Source organism: Dromiciops gliroides, chromosome 5, assembly GCF_019393635.1.
Source record: "Dromiciops gliroides isolate mDroGli1 chromosome 5, mDroGli1.pri, whole genome shotgun sequence".
In the NCBI taxonomy this organism is placed as follows: Eukaryota; Metazoa; Chordata; class Mammalia; order Microbiotheria; family Microbiotheriidae; genus Dromiciops; species Dromiciops gliroides.
This window is the reverse complement of record NC_057865.1, coordinates 158,946,306-158,965,246: the sequence shown is the minus strand read 5'-3', so window position 1 is coordinate 158,965,246 and position 18,941 is coordinate 158,946,306.

The following is an 18,941-nucleotide window of genomic DNA, read 5'->3' as shown; positions in this document are numbered from 1 at the left end:
TTTTAGCCTAGTTCTTGACTAAGATCTTTCAAAAGACCTATTTTAACATCAAAATTTTTCCTTTTTGGGCAGCTAGGTGGCACAGTGGATACTACACTTGCCCTAGATTCAAGAGGACCTGAGTTCAAATCCAGTCTCGGACACTTGACACTTACTAAGTGTGTGACTCTAGGCAAGTCACTTAACCCCAATTGCCTCACCAAAACAAACAAACAAACAAACAAACAAAACCCAATACTCCTCCTTTTCTCCATCTTTCTAGAAACCATCCCATAATAACAAAACTAATTCAATTAAATAATAAATTTTATTAAATGCTAACTAGGCACTGTTCCAAATATTGGGAATAAAAAAAACAAGATAGTCCTTGTCTTCAATGAGTTTGCAGTCTAATGGGTAAAGATGATACATAAAAGAAAGCTGAAAAATTGTGCAGGGTGAGCCACCATGGGCATGATGTTCTCTGGTGTTGAAAGCAAGAAAAGTTGCTAATAGAAAATGTAGAACTATCTGGAGAGTTCAGATTCCTGTTCTCTATAAATAAAGGCTTTGAGAGGACTTTAGTGCTCTACCCTCTTGCCATACAATCAGAGGGGAGAAGCAACAGAGGGAGCTGAAAAGTTGTTGGAACTTAATTTTTTTTCTCCACACTAAATTTATTTATAAATGTGTGCCTCAGGTGTAGATTTCAAGAGATGCTATCTAAAAACATTTATAAAAACACAGGTATATTAGCTAGGTTGAATGGCTTCATAATACACTCACAATAACTGTGTCAAAAGCATAACCAATGTGACATAGCTGATATGTGTCAGAGATAGGACTTTAACCCATATCTTTATGATTCCAAATCTGGACCTCTATATATTATATACTGTATCTTGTGCTTGTAGATGAATTATAGAAATGTTCTGATAATGCAGGGAGTTGGATTCACAGCTATTTGAATATATGTATCCAAAGGGTGGTATTGAGTCATAGTCAACATAAATTGAGGGCTCTCTTGTATGATTCATTCTTGCTTTTGTCCTTATTAACATTTTTTATCAATGATTTGCAAAAGTCATTAATGGTATGTAAAAATATATTGACATATTTTGTTTTTATGCCCTCTGAATTTTCCAATTGATATCCCCCTTTCCCTTCAAAAGAGATATACTTTATAATGAAGAATAATAAAAAGAGAAAAATAAGTTCAGATTTGTGATGATTCAAAACTGGGAGGGATAATGAGTATCTGATTAGGTAGAGAAAAAAATTATATTACTAAGTGGAGATGATAGGTTGAAACTATTAAAATGACATTTAATCAGGAAAATAGTATTATGTTTAGATTTTTAAAAAATTAATAGCATGCATAAAGATGAAACATGAATGTAAAAGATTATAAGCTTCTTCCAAGATGTCTTATTTCATCTTTGTATCCCTGATGTTTAGCATAATGTCCTGCACATAGTAGTTAGTTAATGAATGTTTATTGAATTTTCTTCTTCTTAATTTCAGATGTCTTATTAGCATCTATATCAAGATATCCCACTAGCACTTCAAGATGAAATGTGTCCCAAACATAACTTGTCACTTTCTCCACATTCACCTTTGATTTCACTACTTTCCTTAATCTTTATTTTGTCATTTACTAAATCCTGCTAATTATACCTCTGTAAAATGTCTTTTATTCATCACTTTTTCCATTCCATCCCCTTAGTTCAAGTCCTCTTGCATCTTTGGCTCAATTATTACAGCAATCTTAACTGGTCTTTATCTCTCTTACCTCTTTCCACTCTATCCTACAATCAATCTGATATGAAAGTTATTTTACTAAAATACAGTTTTAGTTATACCAATCCAATGCTCACAGTTTTTTAAATGCTCTCGGTTGTCCATCAAATAATGTTCAAAGCCTGATATTCATGGCCCTAAAAATCTGTCTGGAATGAGTTCTACTTACCTGAGCCCCTTTCTCTACCCATTTAAATATTCATTCTTCAAATCCTAATCCTACTGTTCCTTCTTCCTTGAAACTTTTCCTCATAATTTAATGATAAATCAATTTACTTCTTCTTTGCATATCTCTCTGCACCTTTTTTTTGGAGCTTTCCTACATGCTTCATTGTATTATAACTATCTTGTATTATGATATTTGTTTTATCTCTTCTTCTAGATTGTGCACTCCTTGATAGAAGAGACTGTACTCAGTTAACTTTGCATTCTACCTCCTCAAGATTCTAGCATAGTGTCATGCTCTCAATGATCACTTAAGCAGTGTTTTTTAAACATAAACTAAAGATATTGATTTATTTATTTGAGATATTAATATGGACTCCAGAATACTTGTTACTCCCATAGAGAAATATATGCCTCATAGATTTCTGGGTAATTCTTGTATGTTCCTTTCTGTTTTTCAGATGTTTCTTTAGAGTTAGGAAGTTATAGTTGTTTGAGCATTGACATTTCATTTCACTAAAAGAGATTGACTTTTTTTTACAAGCAGTCTTCTATGCCTCTGTACTTCTATTATGACTCCACCAATTTAGGCAGGAGTCAATTTCATATTTATGTTTAGATGTAGTTTAAAATAGCCTTTTGCTTTTGTACATTTGCTTATGGACAATTGTTTCCTTTTGCCAAAAAGTCACGGCAGCCTTCCAAACTCTTTGAGTCTCCTTCGGTGGAAAGATAATCTCAGATTGATATGTGCTGATTCATTTGAGCAATATGCATTCAAAAAAGTGAATGTATTTGACCATCAAAATGCATCACATTGTCTTGTAAAAGAAAAAAAAAGAGGACATCCTTTTCTAAATTCTGATATAGAGTAAGGTAAATTATATCTCTAAGAGATGTTTATACCTACTAATATAAAAAAGTATTTTCAGTAAATTACTATATGTGATTACTATGGGAGATGAGAAAGGGTAGGATGGTGGATACAGTGACAACACTGGAGCTCACTTCAGCTACATACCTGAGAAAGGTGCTTGATTCCTCAGTCTCCCTAAAAACCATATAAGACCAAATATAGCAACTAAGTTACCAATCTTCATCACTGAAGGGTGTTTCTATACTAGGGAGCTATTCATGCCAAGAAATAAACAGGTTCAGATTCCCTTTAAAAAGGGAGGGGGTAATATGTTCTGTAGTTAGGGGTCCAGAGTTGAATCATAGCTCTCTTTCTTTTTATCTGTCTGACATCAGCCAATTACTCTTTGATAAATTGAAGGCATTTGAATAGCTGACCTTTAGCATACTTTTGAACTCAAAACTCTCATTTTTAGGCATATACCTTTCTAATTATAGTTTAACTAATATCAAATGTACTTTCTCAATATAGGATGAAAACTTTTTAGCTCTTAAACAAATTATGAGAAAATAACAATGTATTGACAATAATTTTAAAGTCATCTATTGTATTAAGGTACCTCTAAGTAAAAATAAAACAAAGACAGGAAAAGAAAGAAAGACGTCAAAAGGGGAGCATCTCATCCTCTTTATTTGATGGTCTATTGGAGTGAATTATAAGAAATCTATCAAAAGATAAGAAATGACAACCATCATACTAAAATGACAGGAATTTAAAAAATAATGAAAAGATCAAAGATGGTTTATTAAAATGGATTTCTTGGCTATGGCATGGCAATCATAATTTATTTCATTAATTATTTAATTGTAATAAAAACGTTTTTGGTTTATTTAGCTATTTTGGAAGGGAGACTGTTTGGGGCAATATCCTTTAAGCAAATTTTCATTCAATTTTAATTTTGGGTCCTAAAGGGTACCATAGGTTTTGTACTTTTCTGAAAATGAATTGAATACTTTGTACTTAAACTTTTGTTAGAAGATCTATGTAGAGTTAGGCTTTCTTTCCACTATACATTTTCATTTAAAATGAATGTAAAATTTGAAATGATGTTTCCTCTGTTTCTGTGTATTTGGTTTTAACTCTTAAAAGACATAAGCACCTTAGGTGCTTTAGTATATATAGTACATAGTGTGTGTATATTTTTATGTATGTGTGTATATATATATTAAAAACATAGTACAGTATATAATACATATATTATATACTACACAGTATATAATATTATATATGTTCTATAGTACACACACATGCACACATATACATGGTTCCTTCTATGACTTATCTTACTTGAAAATGACCCTTAGAAAGGGAGGCACAATCAAACCTTATTCATGTTGAAACATAAGAAGGACATTTCTTACTGATATTGCTTCTCTGAAGTAAATACAATTTGAAAATAAACAGCTGTATTATCAATACATTTGATTTGGTGTGTGAAGTAATTTATAGAAAGTTAAGATGGTATCCCTGTGTGTCTTCTCCTCTAAACAAATAAACCAAAAAAATCTTTTAGTACTTTATTGGATCCATCATCTCCTAGAAGTAGGTGTTCCTTTGAATGGCAAGGATGAGAATCTATTGATGTCTCTTCTTCTCTTTTTGTCTGTATTATAGGAGTAGAGATTTTTAAGCTACAAGGACACTTGAGGGTTATGTAATCCAACGCTCTCAATTTACAGTTAAGAAAACTTTGGACCAGAGAACTTAACTATTATAACCATAATCACACTGTACAGAATGCTATGACATAGCAGGGATTTGATCCCAAATGATTGTGAACCTATTTTCTACTTTATGTCATATCCTCCTACAAATTATCCAAAAGCAATTCATTTAATGTCTTGGGGCCTTTTATCCATGTCTCACTACTTTAACACCCTGTTTCTATTATATATTATATTGATTTTGCAGCTTTATGGCCTGCTTATATACAATTTATTTTGACAATATGGTTTATCTATTTGAATCCAAGATACAGTATATCCCTCCATTGCCTTAAGAATGAACTTCAATTTGTAATTTTCAGAGACTGTGGTATTCCATAGGCAACTAGGTGGTACAGTGGATAGAGTGGCAATCCTGAAGTCAGGAAGACTGATCTCTCTGAGATCAAATATGGCCTTGGATACTTACAAGATGTGTGACCCTGGGCACATCACAGAACCCTGTTTGCTTCAGCTCTTCATCTGTAAAATGAGCTAGAGAAGGAAATGGCAAACCACTATAGTATCTTTGCAATGAAAATCCCAAATGGATTTGCCAAGAGTCGGACACAACTTAAATGACTTGAAAAACAATAGTATTCCATATTCACATACACATGGAATTAGAAAGAGAATATTGATTGTTTTTATTTAAATTTAATTTTCAATTCAGGGAACAAAACAAGCATTTCTGTAACAGTACAAAAAAAAGATGATTGCATATGAAAGTGCAAATTTACCATATACATTCCCTCCATATATACAACAAAGTTATCACGTAATGTTTTTTCTTTCATTCTTCCCCCACCCCAAAGACAGCTACCATTAGACACAAATATGTGTGTGCATGCGTGTGTGTGCATGTGTATTTCTGAACATACTTCTATTAATCAGTTATTTCTAGGAATATGCCCTCTCCCCCCAAGGAGAAGACTGGGATTACTGAAAGCATTATTCACATTTTCAAATAAAATGAGAGCCACTCTCTTGCTTATATAATTTGGGGGCAAGAACATTGTCTGTAGCCATTTTCTATTTAAAATAAATTCTCAGAGATCATTTCAATGAACATCTAATTGCATGTCATAGTCTTAATAATGAACATTTTTAAACACTTGGTTTTCCCATATATATTTGTGCTAAACTTGTTTGAGTTGTTTTAAGTCTTGTTTAAAAGGCTTGGGGCAGCTAGGTGGCCCAGTGGATAAAGCGCTGGCCCTGGATTCAGGAGGACCTGAGTTCAAATCCGACCTCAGACACGTGATGCTTACTAGCTGTGTGACCCTGGGCAAGTCACTTAACCCTCATTGACCTGCAAAAAAAAAAAGTAATCTCTAAAAGGCTCTACCTTGTTCTGTGTCTTGATATAATCAGCATAATGTCACTGAAAAACAGGAAGATCTAGGGGCAGCTAGGTGGCACAGTGGCACCGGCCCTGGAGTCAGGAGGACCTGAGTTCAAATCTGGCCTCAGACACCTGACACTTACTAGCTGTGTGACCCTGGGCAAGTCACTTAACCCCAGTTGCCTCACCAAAAAAACCCAAAAACAAAAACCCAGGAAGATCTAGAATAGCTCATATCTATAACAAATCAATCTTCTATATAATAATAATCATAACATTAATAACTAACATTTAACATAATACTTTCAGGCTTGCAAAGAGGTTTATAAGCATTACCTCATTTTATCCTTAAAATATCCCTGGGAGGTACGTGCTTCTCTTAAACGAATTTTATAGATGGGGAAACTGAGGTAAGCAGTGGTTAAGTGACTTGCTCGGGGCCATAGAACTATTGAGTATCTGAGGCCAGATTAGAATTTATATCTTCTCTCCAGATGCTCTGTTTTATCTATTACTTTTCTTCATAGTAGCAAATACCATTGACAAATGTGTGTGTGCGTGTGTATAATTTCCCATTTTACTTCTCACTTCCTTTTAATAATCAGAAGAAAAAAATTGTCTTAAAAATACATATTTTTTCTCCTGGAGTTCAGTAATAAAATACCTATAGTATAGTAGACTAAATGTTGCATGAAAATCTAGTCCCATATTTTATAGGATTTAGAATTATTCCAACTGGCCTTTGACTTTTAAATTGATAACACCAACAGAAATGTCTTTACAACATTAAAACCCATGAAGCATTGGGTTGAAGACATTTTCATTTTCAGTAACAGCTAGTACTTCATATCGAAAGGCCCAGTATGTTCTTCATTCTTCCCTGAGACCTTTTCTGGGAAATCTTGAATACTTTCATCACTACTCTCACTCTTACAGCTACTTTTCAGACATATAAAATAAGAGAACACACTTGGGGAAAAGAGGAATTTCTTCAAATCCCTAATGTTTCACAGATTGGGTTACTGTGTGTTTTTTTTCAAACTTCCTTTTCTGGGAAATAAGGTATGTAGTGAATGGGATGTTTTTACTCTGAATTTATCTGACAAAAATCTAATCATTAAACTGAATTGTTAACGACTAAGAGTAACTACAACCTGCTTATTGTCAGTTGTACAAGAGTTAGTCTTGGGCAAAGTGTTATATTAATATTGTGGCCTTTTCCCCTCTTCCTTTTTCCCCCCAAGATTAACTCAACCATAGAATTAGCTTAAGATCACCGTAAATTTCATGGTTTTACTATTTTTAATAATTAATGTTGTCATTGACATATAGATCTTTTGAATGGTACTTTTGGGTTTGGGAAGACACAAATCATAAGAAATCTCCTGTCTTCAGTTTTCAGTTCATTCAACATTACTACAACATTAAAAAAAAATCCCCAATGTTTTTCTACTAAGGGAATGAGAGAAAGATTGGGAGTTAAAATGAATATAAAGATGTTTTTTAGTGAAACTATGTGTTTAGAAGAACTCACTAGAGATTAAAAGGAAGATTCTGACTCATGGCAGGGCTTGATCTCAAAAGGAATAGGATGACCTATCCTCTAAAAACATCTTTAATAAGAAAAATGTGTAGAAATAACTAGCTATTTTTAGAACGGGAGCTTGACATTCTAGAAAATCTATCATCTTTCTCCTTCCTCAGGAGAACTTAAGTCATTTGAGCTATTATGATTCATAAAGAACCAAAAGCTGAAGTCTTTGGCTACAGGAGAATACTAGTAGCTCTACATTTAGAATCCCCTTTGATAATTATGCTAAAAGGGGACAGCTAGGTGGCACAGTGGATAAAGCACCGGCCCTGGATTCAGGAGGACCTGAGTTCAAATCTGGACTCAAACACTTGGCACTTACTAGTTGTGTGACCCTGAGCAAGTCACTTAACTCTTATTGCCCCACTGCAAAAAACAACAAAAAAAAAACCCCAAAACCCAGCAACAATAATTATGCTAAGATTCTGAGATGTTTGCAGAAGGTATAGAACTCTAGATTTGAGCATCCATTTGGATTACATGAAGATTACACTATTCTTGTCTCTCCTGTTAGAATTAGAATGCAAGGGGGCAGCTAGGTGGCACAGTGGATAAAGCACCAGCCTTGGATTCAGGAGGACCTGAGTTCAAGTCCAGACTCAACACTTGATACTTACTAGCTGTGTGACCCTGGGCAAGTCACTTAACTCTCATTCCCCTGCTCCCCCCCCAAAAAAAATTAGAATGTAAGCTCCTCCTAAGGAAGAATTGTTTCATTTTTTGTATTTTTATCCCAGCCCCCAGCAGTATGCCTGGAACATAGTAGACTTGTCAATTAATTCATTAACTGCCAAATTCAAGTTTTGATATTTACATCTTTGTTTCTCAATGAATTTGGCCTTTTCAGTGAAGGATTACAAGGAATACTAACCTTATTTATTAAACTAGAATTTGAAACACATGGTGCTTTGATTTTATTGTGATTGTATTTTACAGTGCATTTTGCCCCAAATGGTACATACAGCACACAATAATAATGTTAACAAAACAAAACGAAATAAAAAACATGTTGATCTGTTCCAAACTGCTGGGACTTCATTGGGAATTTTGCCAAGTTCTATACAAGTAGCTGATATTCCGAATAGTGTTTAAGTTTAAAATAAATGCTATTTACATGAGGAAATTTTTATTATTAATAATAATTTTATTATGAAATTAAGATTTATCATAAGAGATTTAACTTCTATAGCTTATTTTATATTATAAATATCCACACATATTTATATCATTGTATATGTGTACTATTTATACAATATCATCTACATATTTAAAATTTTTAAAAAGAGCAACAGAACTACTCTGCTTATGTCCCTTTCTTTACTTAAAAAAAAAAATCAGCTCCACAAATACAGGATTGAGTTGCATAACCCGATAACAGTTCCTGTGCAAAAAGATGTGGAGTTTTGAGGAATCTTCAATGCATTAAGTCAGAAGTGTGACTTAGTAGCTAAAATGGCCAGGCTATGCTCAGAATTACAGAATTTCATAAAGGACCTCTGAGGAAATCTAGTCTAACTATAAACTAAACAAAACAAAATTTAAAAAATCAACAAAACATCTCAAGGTCAATCTCTCACAATTCTTCCAATATTAAACATAAAAGTTTGAATGCAATTCAATGATAGTAAAGGAGAGACAACATTCATTTTTCATTGAGTTCAAAAACTAATTTAAATCACATTTTCTTAAATCTTCCTCTCCTTTGTCTAAAGGACAAAGAACCATTAAAGTCCACAGGTTAAAATATGCTGATATTTGTTTATTTTTATTCTAAGGTTCACAGAGGTACTCAGGAGAACACTCCTATTATTGCTGGAACACTGAACCCCACTGCAGGGAATCTTTGTCCAAATAAATAGTGGCTGAGTTGTTGAATGTGATCCAGTTAGCAGATTGACTACAAAGATGCCATCGCTTTGAATTAGGAGAATGCTTTTACAACTTGCAAATGTTTTCTGACTTTTTTCTGACTCATTAAAGCCTTTGTGAACCTTACCAGATGTTTCAGACCCATAGGGACAGTCAGTGCATATGGAAAGATGACAAAAGGAGACTGGGTGGAGGAGACATGGGAGAATTGTAAAGCACTTTGTTGCTTACTCAGTAAGGGTCCCTTTTAGTTATTCTACCCAAATTAGCACTCTTTCCTCATCTTCTATCCACCCAGCCCAAAGGCACACACCCACACCCACCCATCCACACACTCACACCCACAGGCATACACACCAAAATTCTCTGAAGTTCTTTTACTTTGGATATAGATTGCAAATCATTTATTTTGCTGTCCAGAAATGCTCATGCCAAACTTATTGGGCTGGTTGATTGGCAAAATACTTATAATTATCCAAATACTTACAACTTAAAATACTTACAATTATCCAAGATTTCAGATTATGTTTTACAAAAAAGAAATCATAGAATCACTATACTTTGTTACCAGTTTCAAGTGTCAAGGCACATCAAATTTTCTGCATTACAGAAAATTCTCAGGCAATGATTTTAAAAATCAAAAGTAAACAAAAGAAAGCAAAGCAAAACAAAACAAAACAAAACAAAACAAAACAAAAACATTGGTATTTCACTAGCTACTTTGAAATTATATGTGAAATCTCAAGAGTTAGTGTGATAACTACAATAACTTCTAATTATCTCATACTATGGGAGCAATAAAGAAGCAGTCTGGAGAATAATAAAGACTGTTAATTATGAAAATAACCTCACAAATACTATTTGACTACATGGGAGAATATATAATATTAAAGATTGAGATCATCTGTTTTAAAGGAACTTCACATCTATCTAGTACCATTAGCTATAGTCATTGTTGTAGTTGCTGCTACTACCTCTACATTTACTTATTTTTTTGTTCCTCTACATTTATAACTCTACATTTATTTATTTGTGCATTCATTCCTTTGTTCATTCATTTATTTATTCATCTATCTATCTATCTATCTATCTATCTATCTATCTATCTATCTATCTATCTATTCCTTTCCTTTCTCTTCTCATCTTATCCAACTAGATTTGGATAGAGACAATCCTGAGACAGTCACTATCCTGCAGTTTTTTTTCTCTTATGTATCTACTGTTTTATAGACTGTTGCAGAAGTTGACAAAGTAAAAACTGTTGGTAGATGAACAAATATACTAGGGTGCATGGTGTTGTTGTCGTTGTTTGTCCTTTGTTCTCAGAGAGGACCATGCCATCTGGGAGGTGATGTCATGACTGGCAGTGAATTGAATTTAATTGAGGAAGGGTTATGTAAGGTCACCAACCTCACTCTTTCCTCCAAAGTCATTTGTGTTCAGTGGCAACATAGACATCAGGATGACTGGATATGGCCCTGCATGTTTAAGCCAATTGGGGTTAAGTGACTTGCCCAGAGTCACACAGTTAGTAAATGTCTGAAGAGATTTGAACTCAGGTCCTTTCAACTTCAGGACTCTATACACTGTGCTATCTTGTTGCCCCCAATTAATTGTAACCTCACTGACTATCCTTGATATAAATCTAGAAATGGATACAAGAGAATTGACATAATAACTTCATCCTTTCCCTACTTAATTTATAACTGCTATGAGACAAATGGGTATGGTATCTAATTGGATCTCCATGTAAAACCTAGGCATATCAGACACCCCCACTTTGCATTTGGTTTGATCGTATAGACCAGTGGCATAAAATACTTGACTCCCCAAGTGTCGTCCAAACCAGTTAAAAATGTAATTGTAAAATGTTTACCAAAATAAATAATGACAATACAACATAGATGATGTGAATATATGGTTTTCTAAGTCATTATGAACCCATAGGGAACCTTATATATGGTTTAGGGGCCCCTCTTTCTTTGGGTTTAACATTACTGAGCTGCAGTATTCTCACATGTGTAGGCCTACATTTGCAAAGATAGAGCATATCTACACAGAGAAATTAAAATTCTCTCAGGATCTAAGGGTAACTTTTTTGAAGAAGATATACTTTCATTGCTTACCCCTGTAACACCTGAGCCCTCATCTAACATATTTACTATCTATATAGCCAGGCACTACAGGGCAAAATATTTACACGTTTGATTTTTATGTAACCGTACATTCACATTAAGGATGGTTTTAGAATTACATGGAACCATTTACAGAATGAATTTTTAAAATATCTCAACAGACAAGTGGGATGAACCAATTCAAATAAAATTTGACTTACTAGGTATAAATATAACATCCTATACAGGTTAAAAAAATATCTATACAAATAATGGAGGTAACACAACATGACCAAACAATGGTTACTGTGCAAAAAGTCTGGATGATTTATTGTATTACACTAATGTATGAAAATATAACATGGCAGTCAAGAAAATTTTAAAGCTTACACTTTCATAGTATAGGAAGAATTTTTTAAATTATAGATTTTAATAATTGAAAGGGACCACAGAGAAAATCTGCTCCAACCTACGCCTGAACAATTTTCACTATTTTTATTCATTGAAAAAAATATAATCAAAAGGATTATGTTATATATAACCATACAACTAAAAATAACTCAAATTCACCCTCAGCTTACAAATTGAGTCCTTAAATGATTTATGCCTATATTCTCACTTTTCTCCCTTTTAAACTTTTTAAAAATATAATTTTATAATTTTTTTGATTTTTTGATCCAGGTCAGTTTCATGTGTTCAGGATTAGTCAGTGCTTCAAGAAAGGTGATTTTAGACTAAAGCAGAAACAGGAAACAATGGATATGCTTCAAAAAGAGCTTGTCTCCTGAAATATAGAGAATTTTCAAATCACAAAGCTTTATGCTAGAAAGTCTTTACATTTTCTCTTTGGATATCTTTGAAACTTTTGTCCAATATTCATTCCTTAATATGTTTGGTAGGGTGGGACAGAGAAGATTGTAGCTATCACCATATCACCATCATGTGAAAATTTTGACAATTTGTAGATAAAGAATTAAAGGCACAGATTAAAAGTTTGAGTGGTTAGATGATATGCAGTCTTTTTTTTTTTTTACATTCAGAATTCAAAGCAGTAGATTACATTATATTTAATTTTCTATCTAGTTCCTATGTCATATCTTGTACCTGGAAACAAAAACTGAGTTGCATGCACTCTCCAAAAAAGAGTCTCCATTATTAGTTCTAGCATCTCACCATTCATTCTGGAATTCCTATCCTACCAGATCACCTGGTGAGTATTATCTTTCTTTAGTTAAGGTATTCTCATCTTAGAGTTCATGAATTTGTTTGTTTTAATGATTTGATGACTATACTTCAAAATAATGATTTCCTCATATTTTGGGTATGTGTGTGAATGTATTTTGGGGGGCATCACACAGAAGAGAACTGAATGCATCCTAATAGGAAGAGACTCCCTAGTCTATCATATTTTAACACTGCTCCCAGAAACCTGGACATCATTGGCTCTAGCCAATGGAAGGCTGCTAGCTGGTTTTAATAGTAAATTGACTTCTTGTCAGTGTTGTCCCATCCTATGAGAGACAGCATGGTATATTTTATAGGACACTGGACTTGTACCCGAAAAGATCTGGTCTCATCATTTCTTTGACATTAGTGGTATGACTCTGAGCAAGTCACTTAACAACCCTATGGTGCCCCAGTTTTCTCACCTGTAAAAGACATTTAACTTTGTGTTTTTAAAATTAATTAATATTGAGATCATCTTTGTCAGTGAACATATTGTTATTTTATTAATATTATACCTGTAAAGGATTGACCATCTGTCTCCCTAACTTTGCATGGTCTCAGGCCATGTGGTAGAGAAAGTAGAGAGAAAGCTTCAGCTTTCCAGTTAGTGCAGGCAACCTAAGAAGCCAGAGAGCCTTCTGGTCTCTTCCAAGGGTTTTTATCCTTCTTTGATAGAAGTGGGTTGTTATACATTGATCAAGACTAATTGGCTAGCATCACTCAATTCCATTGGTTGATATGACTTGAAGATGGTTCACATCAAAATGGACTTTACAGATGGAAAAATATACAAAAGACCCTTACTCAAGTTGCTTAAGGCAAAATCCATTATCTAGGCTTGATCCCATCAGTCATTCCCTGAGCCAGACAAAAGAATTCATCTCCATTTCTTTTGTTCCCTTGTGTTTGTCCCAGATCAAGGAGAAATGGACTTTCTGGAGTGGGGTAGGAAGGCTGAGAAACTGATATCTGGGTCCCCCCAAGAAATCCATTATTAATAATTATTTTCTCACAACACAATGGCCTCTAAGGTTTCTTCCAATTCTAATTATACTACTTTATAATATTCTGGTAGGGGCTGGATTCCTGGAAGTCTGTTTCTTCTGCATTAATTACACCATGTTTTGTAAAGAATAAAAAAAATTAAATTATTAGTTTCTCCCTTTTGCTTCTCAAAGTCTTTCTACTCTGCATACAATTTATAGTGTTTATCCCCAACATAACAAAACAGAAGGTAGTAGCAGTGACCCTGTTCAAGTCTCTAACATTTTGCAATATTAAAGTTCTATATCGACGTGTTATGTTGGATTGTGTTGTTTTATTTATTATTTATTTCATTTAAGTGACAATTAGGATTCACAGTTATTTTCCAGAATCAGTTCTGTCTCAGACTTTCTCTAGGACTCTTTATTGCTGACTAAGAAAGAAAATCCATATAACACAATACAGGGCCATATTCCCAAACCATCTTAGATTCTCTTTAAGTATTCTCAGAGAAAGAGAAAGGTCAGTGATTATTACAGTGAAATTATAGTAAAACATCAGACCATCCAAATGTCTCCCGTTTTCTCCCTTAAAGCATTGTCAGTAGAGTTTCTGTATTTCCTCCTAACAATGTAAAAAACTTGGCTATCCAGTGGACTTAGTTGCAATCCCTAAGTCCTATTTCATATGTAGTTACATTGAACACAGAGTAATGTATGCATATTGATTCACAAAAAATAACCTTGAATGCCTCATTATTCCATGCCAATTGAGTCTAGTAGTAATTCTGGAATATACCAAAAAACATCTTTAAAAGGGAAAAATAATAACCAAACATTTTATAGTAGATAGAAGAGTAGACTTAGAGACAAGAGAACAACTTGGGTTCAAATATTGAAATGAATGGCTCCTCCACTTACCACTAACTTTATGACCCTAAGAAAGTTGTTTCAATTCTTTGAGCCTCAATTTCCTCTTTTATTTTATAAAAATGATATAATAATGATACCCTCATCCCCAATGCCTGAGAACCATATGTGTTACAAGTCTACCACTCCCCCAGGGTTCTCAAGTACTCATAAGGAGGTGAGGGTGGGGGTTGTCTAGTTTCTGATATTTGCTTAAGCCTCTACTGATTGTGTTCCCCCAATTTTAGGAGTCTAAGCATTCTAGTTTCAGTTAACCACTTAACAGTAAGATATGCCTTTAAAAAGGAATATTTATTTATAAGATATAGCAAAAACAAACATGAAAACATTTGCCTCCAACACCTAGGGACATGACCTGTCCCATATACACCTAGTTTCTAAGAAGATAAGGGCAATTAGGATCACAATGTTGGTTCCTATTTCTAAGGCCAAAGTCCCCCTGGGTTTGGTCTTGAATTCTAGTTTCTTAGGGCTTTCTGGCCTAGAACATCTCCCACAGGAATGTTTTCATCTTATTCCATGTGGGCATGCAGCAAAGCCTCATTATAATCATTATTGATTAAGTGACTTGCCCAGCTAGTAATTGTCAAGTGTCTAAGGTCAGATTTGAACTCAGGTCCTCCTGAATCTAGGGCTGGTGCTATATGCACTGCGCCACCTAGCTGCCCCCCCCATCATTATTTCTTAATGATTAATACTTTGCAGCAATTTCTTCAGATTTCTAGTACTTAGTAATGTTTTATGCATGTAGAAAAGAGTGATTTCTTCTTATTGGACTTATAGATATTTTCATTCAATATTTCACTTCTGCTCAGTAGCTTTATCAGGGAGGTCAGCAGTTGAGCAAAGGGAGCAGGAGAGCGCCCCACAGACCTAATGTGAACAACTGCCTCTTTCCCTCTTTGAGGCTGACCACATGAAAAAGATAAAAGCAAGGGGTAGCATATACAACCCCTTGTCTAGCATACCTAAGCTGGCCTCACTATTTACATATGGTCAACATTTATATAAACAAATTTGACAGATGTTAAATACAGTGCAAATTTAGTTTATTTTTATGAACTCAGCTGGGGTCCCAGAAATTCATTTAATGGGGGTTTGTGTTGACAGAAGAAAAGTTCATTTTTGAAATGTGGATTAGATTGTCTTGATAGGAGGATGAGGAAAAGAAGCATCAGAACTTCCTCAGTGGATAAATAGTATATGCCACTCCAAGGGCATATCCCTGTGTATATCCTTGTAGAAATCTTGTTTGTCAGACTGTGCTGCAAGCTGTCAGAGCTCTCAGGCATATAGAACACAAAAGAGTCGAGTGAGAAATATTCTTTTTTTTTTTTGAGGCAATTGGGGTTAAGTGACTTGCCCAGGGTCACAAAGCTATTGAGTGTTAAGTGTTAAGTGTCTGAGGCTGGATTTGAATTCAGGTCCTCCTGAATCCATGGCCAATGCTCTATCTACTGTGCCACCTAGCTGCCCCCAAGAAAAAACTTTAACACAAAGTAATCAACAGCTCTATTCTTTGATCATGCTTTTGGAGTTCTTCCCTGCCTTCTCAAGTGGGCAAGACTTCCTGTGATAAGAGTTTCCACTATCAATGGTTTCAATAAAATGTAACTGACTTAGATGTGCTAGGAAATGATAGCAATTCTGCCAATACTAAAAATTTCAGAAAATATGTGTGAACCAAGGTAGGATAATGTATGTATGACCAGCAGATAGGCTGTATCAAATGTTTCAGGTTCAATCAAAGACTAGCCCTAATTTTCCTTCTGAACTTATCTACTATTATGTGCTCCAGAGATACACAAAGCATATTTGAGTTCAAAGTACATTTGAATTCTAAAACCTAACTATAGAGAGGCAACATGGAATGTCTGTTAGACCTAGAGTTGTGTGGCAATAGATAGCTTTGATTTCTTCCTCTGAAAACTGCCTGTTCATATCCTTTGACCATTTCTCAATTGGGGAATGACTTGAATTCTTATAAATTTGATTTAGTTCTCTCTATATTTTAGAAATGATGCCTTCGTCAGAAACACTGTCTATAAAAATTGTTTCCCAACTTTCTACTTCCCTTCAAATTTTGGCTTCATCGCTTCTGTTTGTACAAAACCTTTTTAATTTAATGTAATCAAAATCATCCATTTTGCATTTCATTATATTCTCTATCTCTTGTTTAGTCATGAATTTTTCTCTCCCTACATTTGAGAGGTAAACTATTTCCTCTCCTGATTTAACTATGGTATCACCCTTTGTGTCTAAATCATGTACCAATTTTGATCTTTTTTTAGTATAGGGTGTAAGATATTGTAGACCTGGAGTCATGGAGACCTGGATTCAAAGTGCACCTTTGATATTTCACTAGCTCTGTCACCTCTGAGAAGTCATATACCCTCTCTGAGCCACAAATGATCTATCTATAAACTGAATGGTTGAGCTAAATGACTTCTGATGCTCTAAATCAATGATCTTCTCACTCTCAGACTGGATTTATTAAATCATAAAGAACAATCTTGTATAAAGTTGTCAACAAATAAGTAGGATTGCTCTACCCCTTCTGTTTCTGTGGTTTCTCAAGTTGACCAGCTAAGAGAATTAACCTGGAGTTTGTATCATGTATGTTCAACTCCTCCAAAAGACAGAGATGTCATGCAAACTATATTATGATAGAATAGAAAGGGGAAAATATAATAAACTTGGGAACAGCTGGATGATTTTCTTTCTAACTATAGTCTGATTTCCATTAGTTCCAATCTGGTTTCTTTTACCCTGCTGAATCAATGGGTTAATACTTACTTTCTTAGAGACAAGATGAAGAAGCTATAATAAAATCAATAATAATAAAATTAAAGTTTTTATACATTCAGTAAGATTCAAGAAATAGTAGATCGGGAAAGCCATCTAAATATAAACTGAATAGGACCATGGAACTTTCTTGATGCCTGTGAAGCTTCATTGCCATACTTCTCCCCCCCACCACCCCACCCCCACCCCCGCCCAAATCTCCATTCGCATACTGAGAAGATGCTTTCAAAGGCTGTTTTTACAGAACTACATGATCAGCAGTCTAGTATTTCACATCTGTGGACAAAAGCCTACTATGAAGGTTGCTTTTAGCATTAGACACTTGATTAGACACTGATAGAAGCATAGTATTTAGTAATACCGTTAACATATTCCACACTACACAATGACAACAGATGTCTTAAGTTCTGACAACTAATCTCAAAGTAAATCAGCTAACATAAAAACCACATCTGGAATCATAGAAATGGGAGAATTCAGCCCTATATTATTCACTATTACATCAATTTGTATTGTTAATTTGTGAAATGCTGTGCTGGGCTTTTTTTATGCAAAGGAGGCCAAATATACATTTTACCCTGTGATCTTCAAAACAACTTACTGTAGAAAGCACTTTGTCAGGTCCTCAAGTGCTTCTTGCCATGTCCAACACAACTCAAACTTTCTGAAATAATTTATTCTTATTGAAGCAATATGTTCCAAGTGAACAATATAATTCCACAGGGACCAGTGTCGAGAATGCTAAGGTCTGATGATGACATGATGGACTGCATTGATTGTTCCAGCCAACAGGGATGGACGACTGACAGCAACTCATTCTATAATGTGCTTCATATGTACTTCATCCATAGGACATAGTCAGAAAAGAGTTAGAAATAGTAGAACTGTCTAATTAAGATGTTTGGCTGATGGCAAAGACTTGGAACTATTAGTTTCTAATCATTGAGGGAAAACCCCTTCCATTTACATATAGTCAGTGGTTATACAGATTAGACAGATTTAAGGATAGTGCAATTTTCATCTATTTTTATGTACTTATTTTTGAGTCAGGACTTGCCTTTCAAGAAAAAAAGAAAAGTCGGCTAGTGAAAGAGTAACAGGGAAGTAAGTGAAAGACCTTCATATCATTTTATTTTATTTTATTTTATTTTATTTTATTTTATTTTATTTTTTTTTTTTAGTGAGGCAATTGGGGTTAAGTGACTTGCCTAGGGTCACACAGCTAGTAAGTGTTAAGTGTCTGAGGCCGGATTTGAACTCAGGTACTCCTGACTCCAGGGCCGGTGCTCTATCCACTGTGCCATCTAGCTGCCCCTCATATCATTTTAAATGAACTGGAAACAATTCTTTTTTGTTTCAAAATTCCATTAGGAAAGAATGGAGGTGTTAATGTTAATCATACCTTATTCATTTTGAAAGAAGGTTTATAATATCCAAAGTGCCACAAGCATAAAATCTAAACTGTTGGTGTTAATGGAGCCCACCCAAAAGACATAAAGTGCTTTAAATATGTA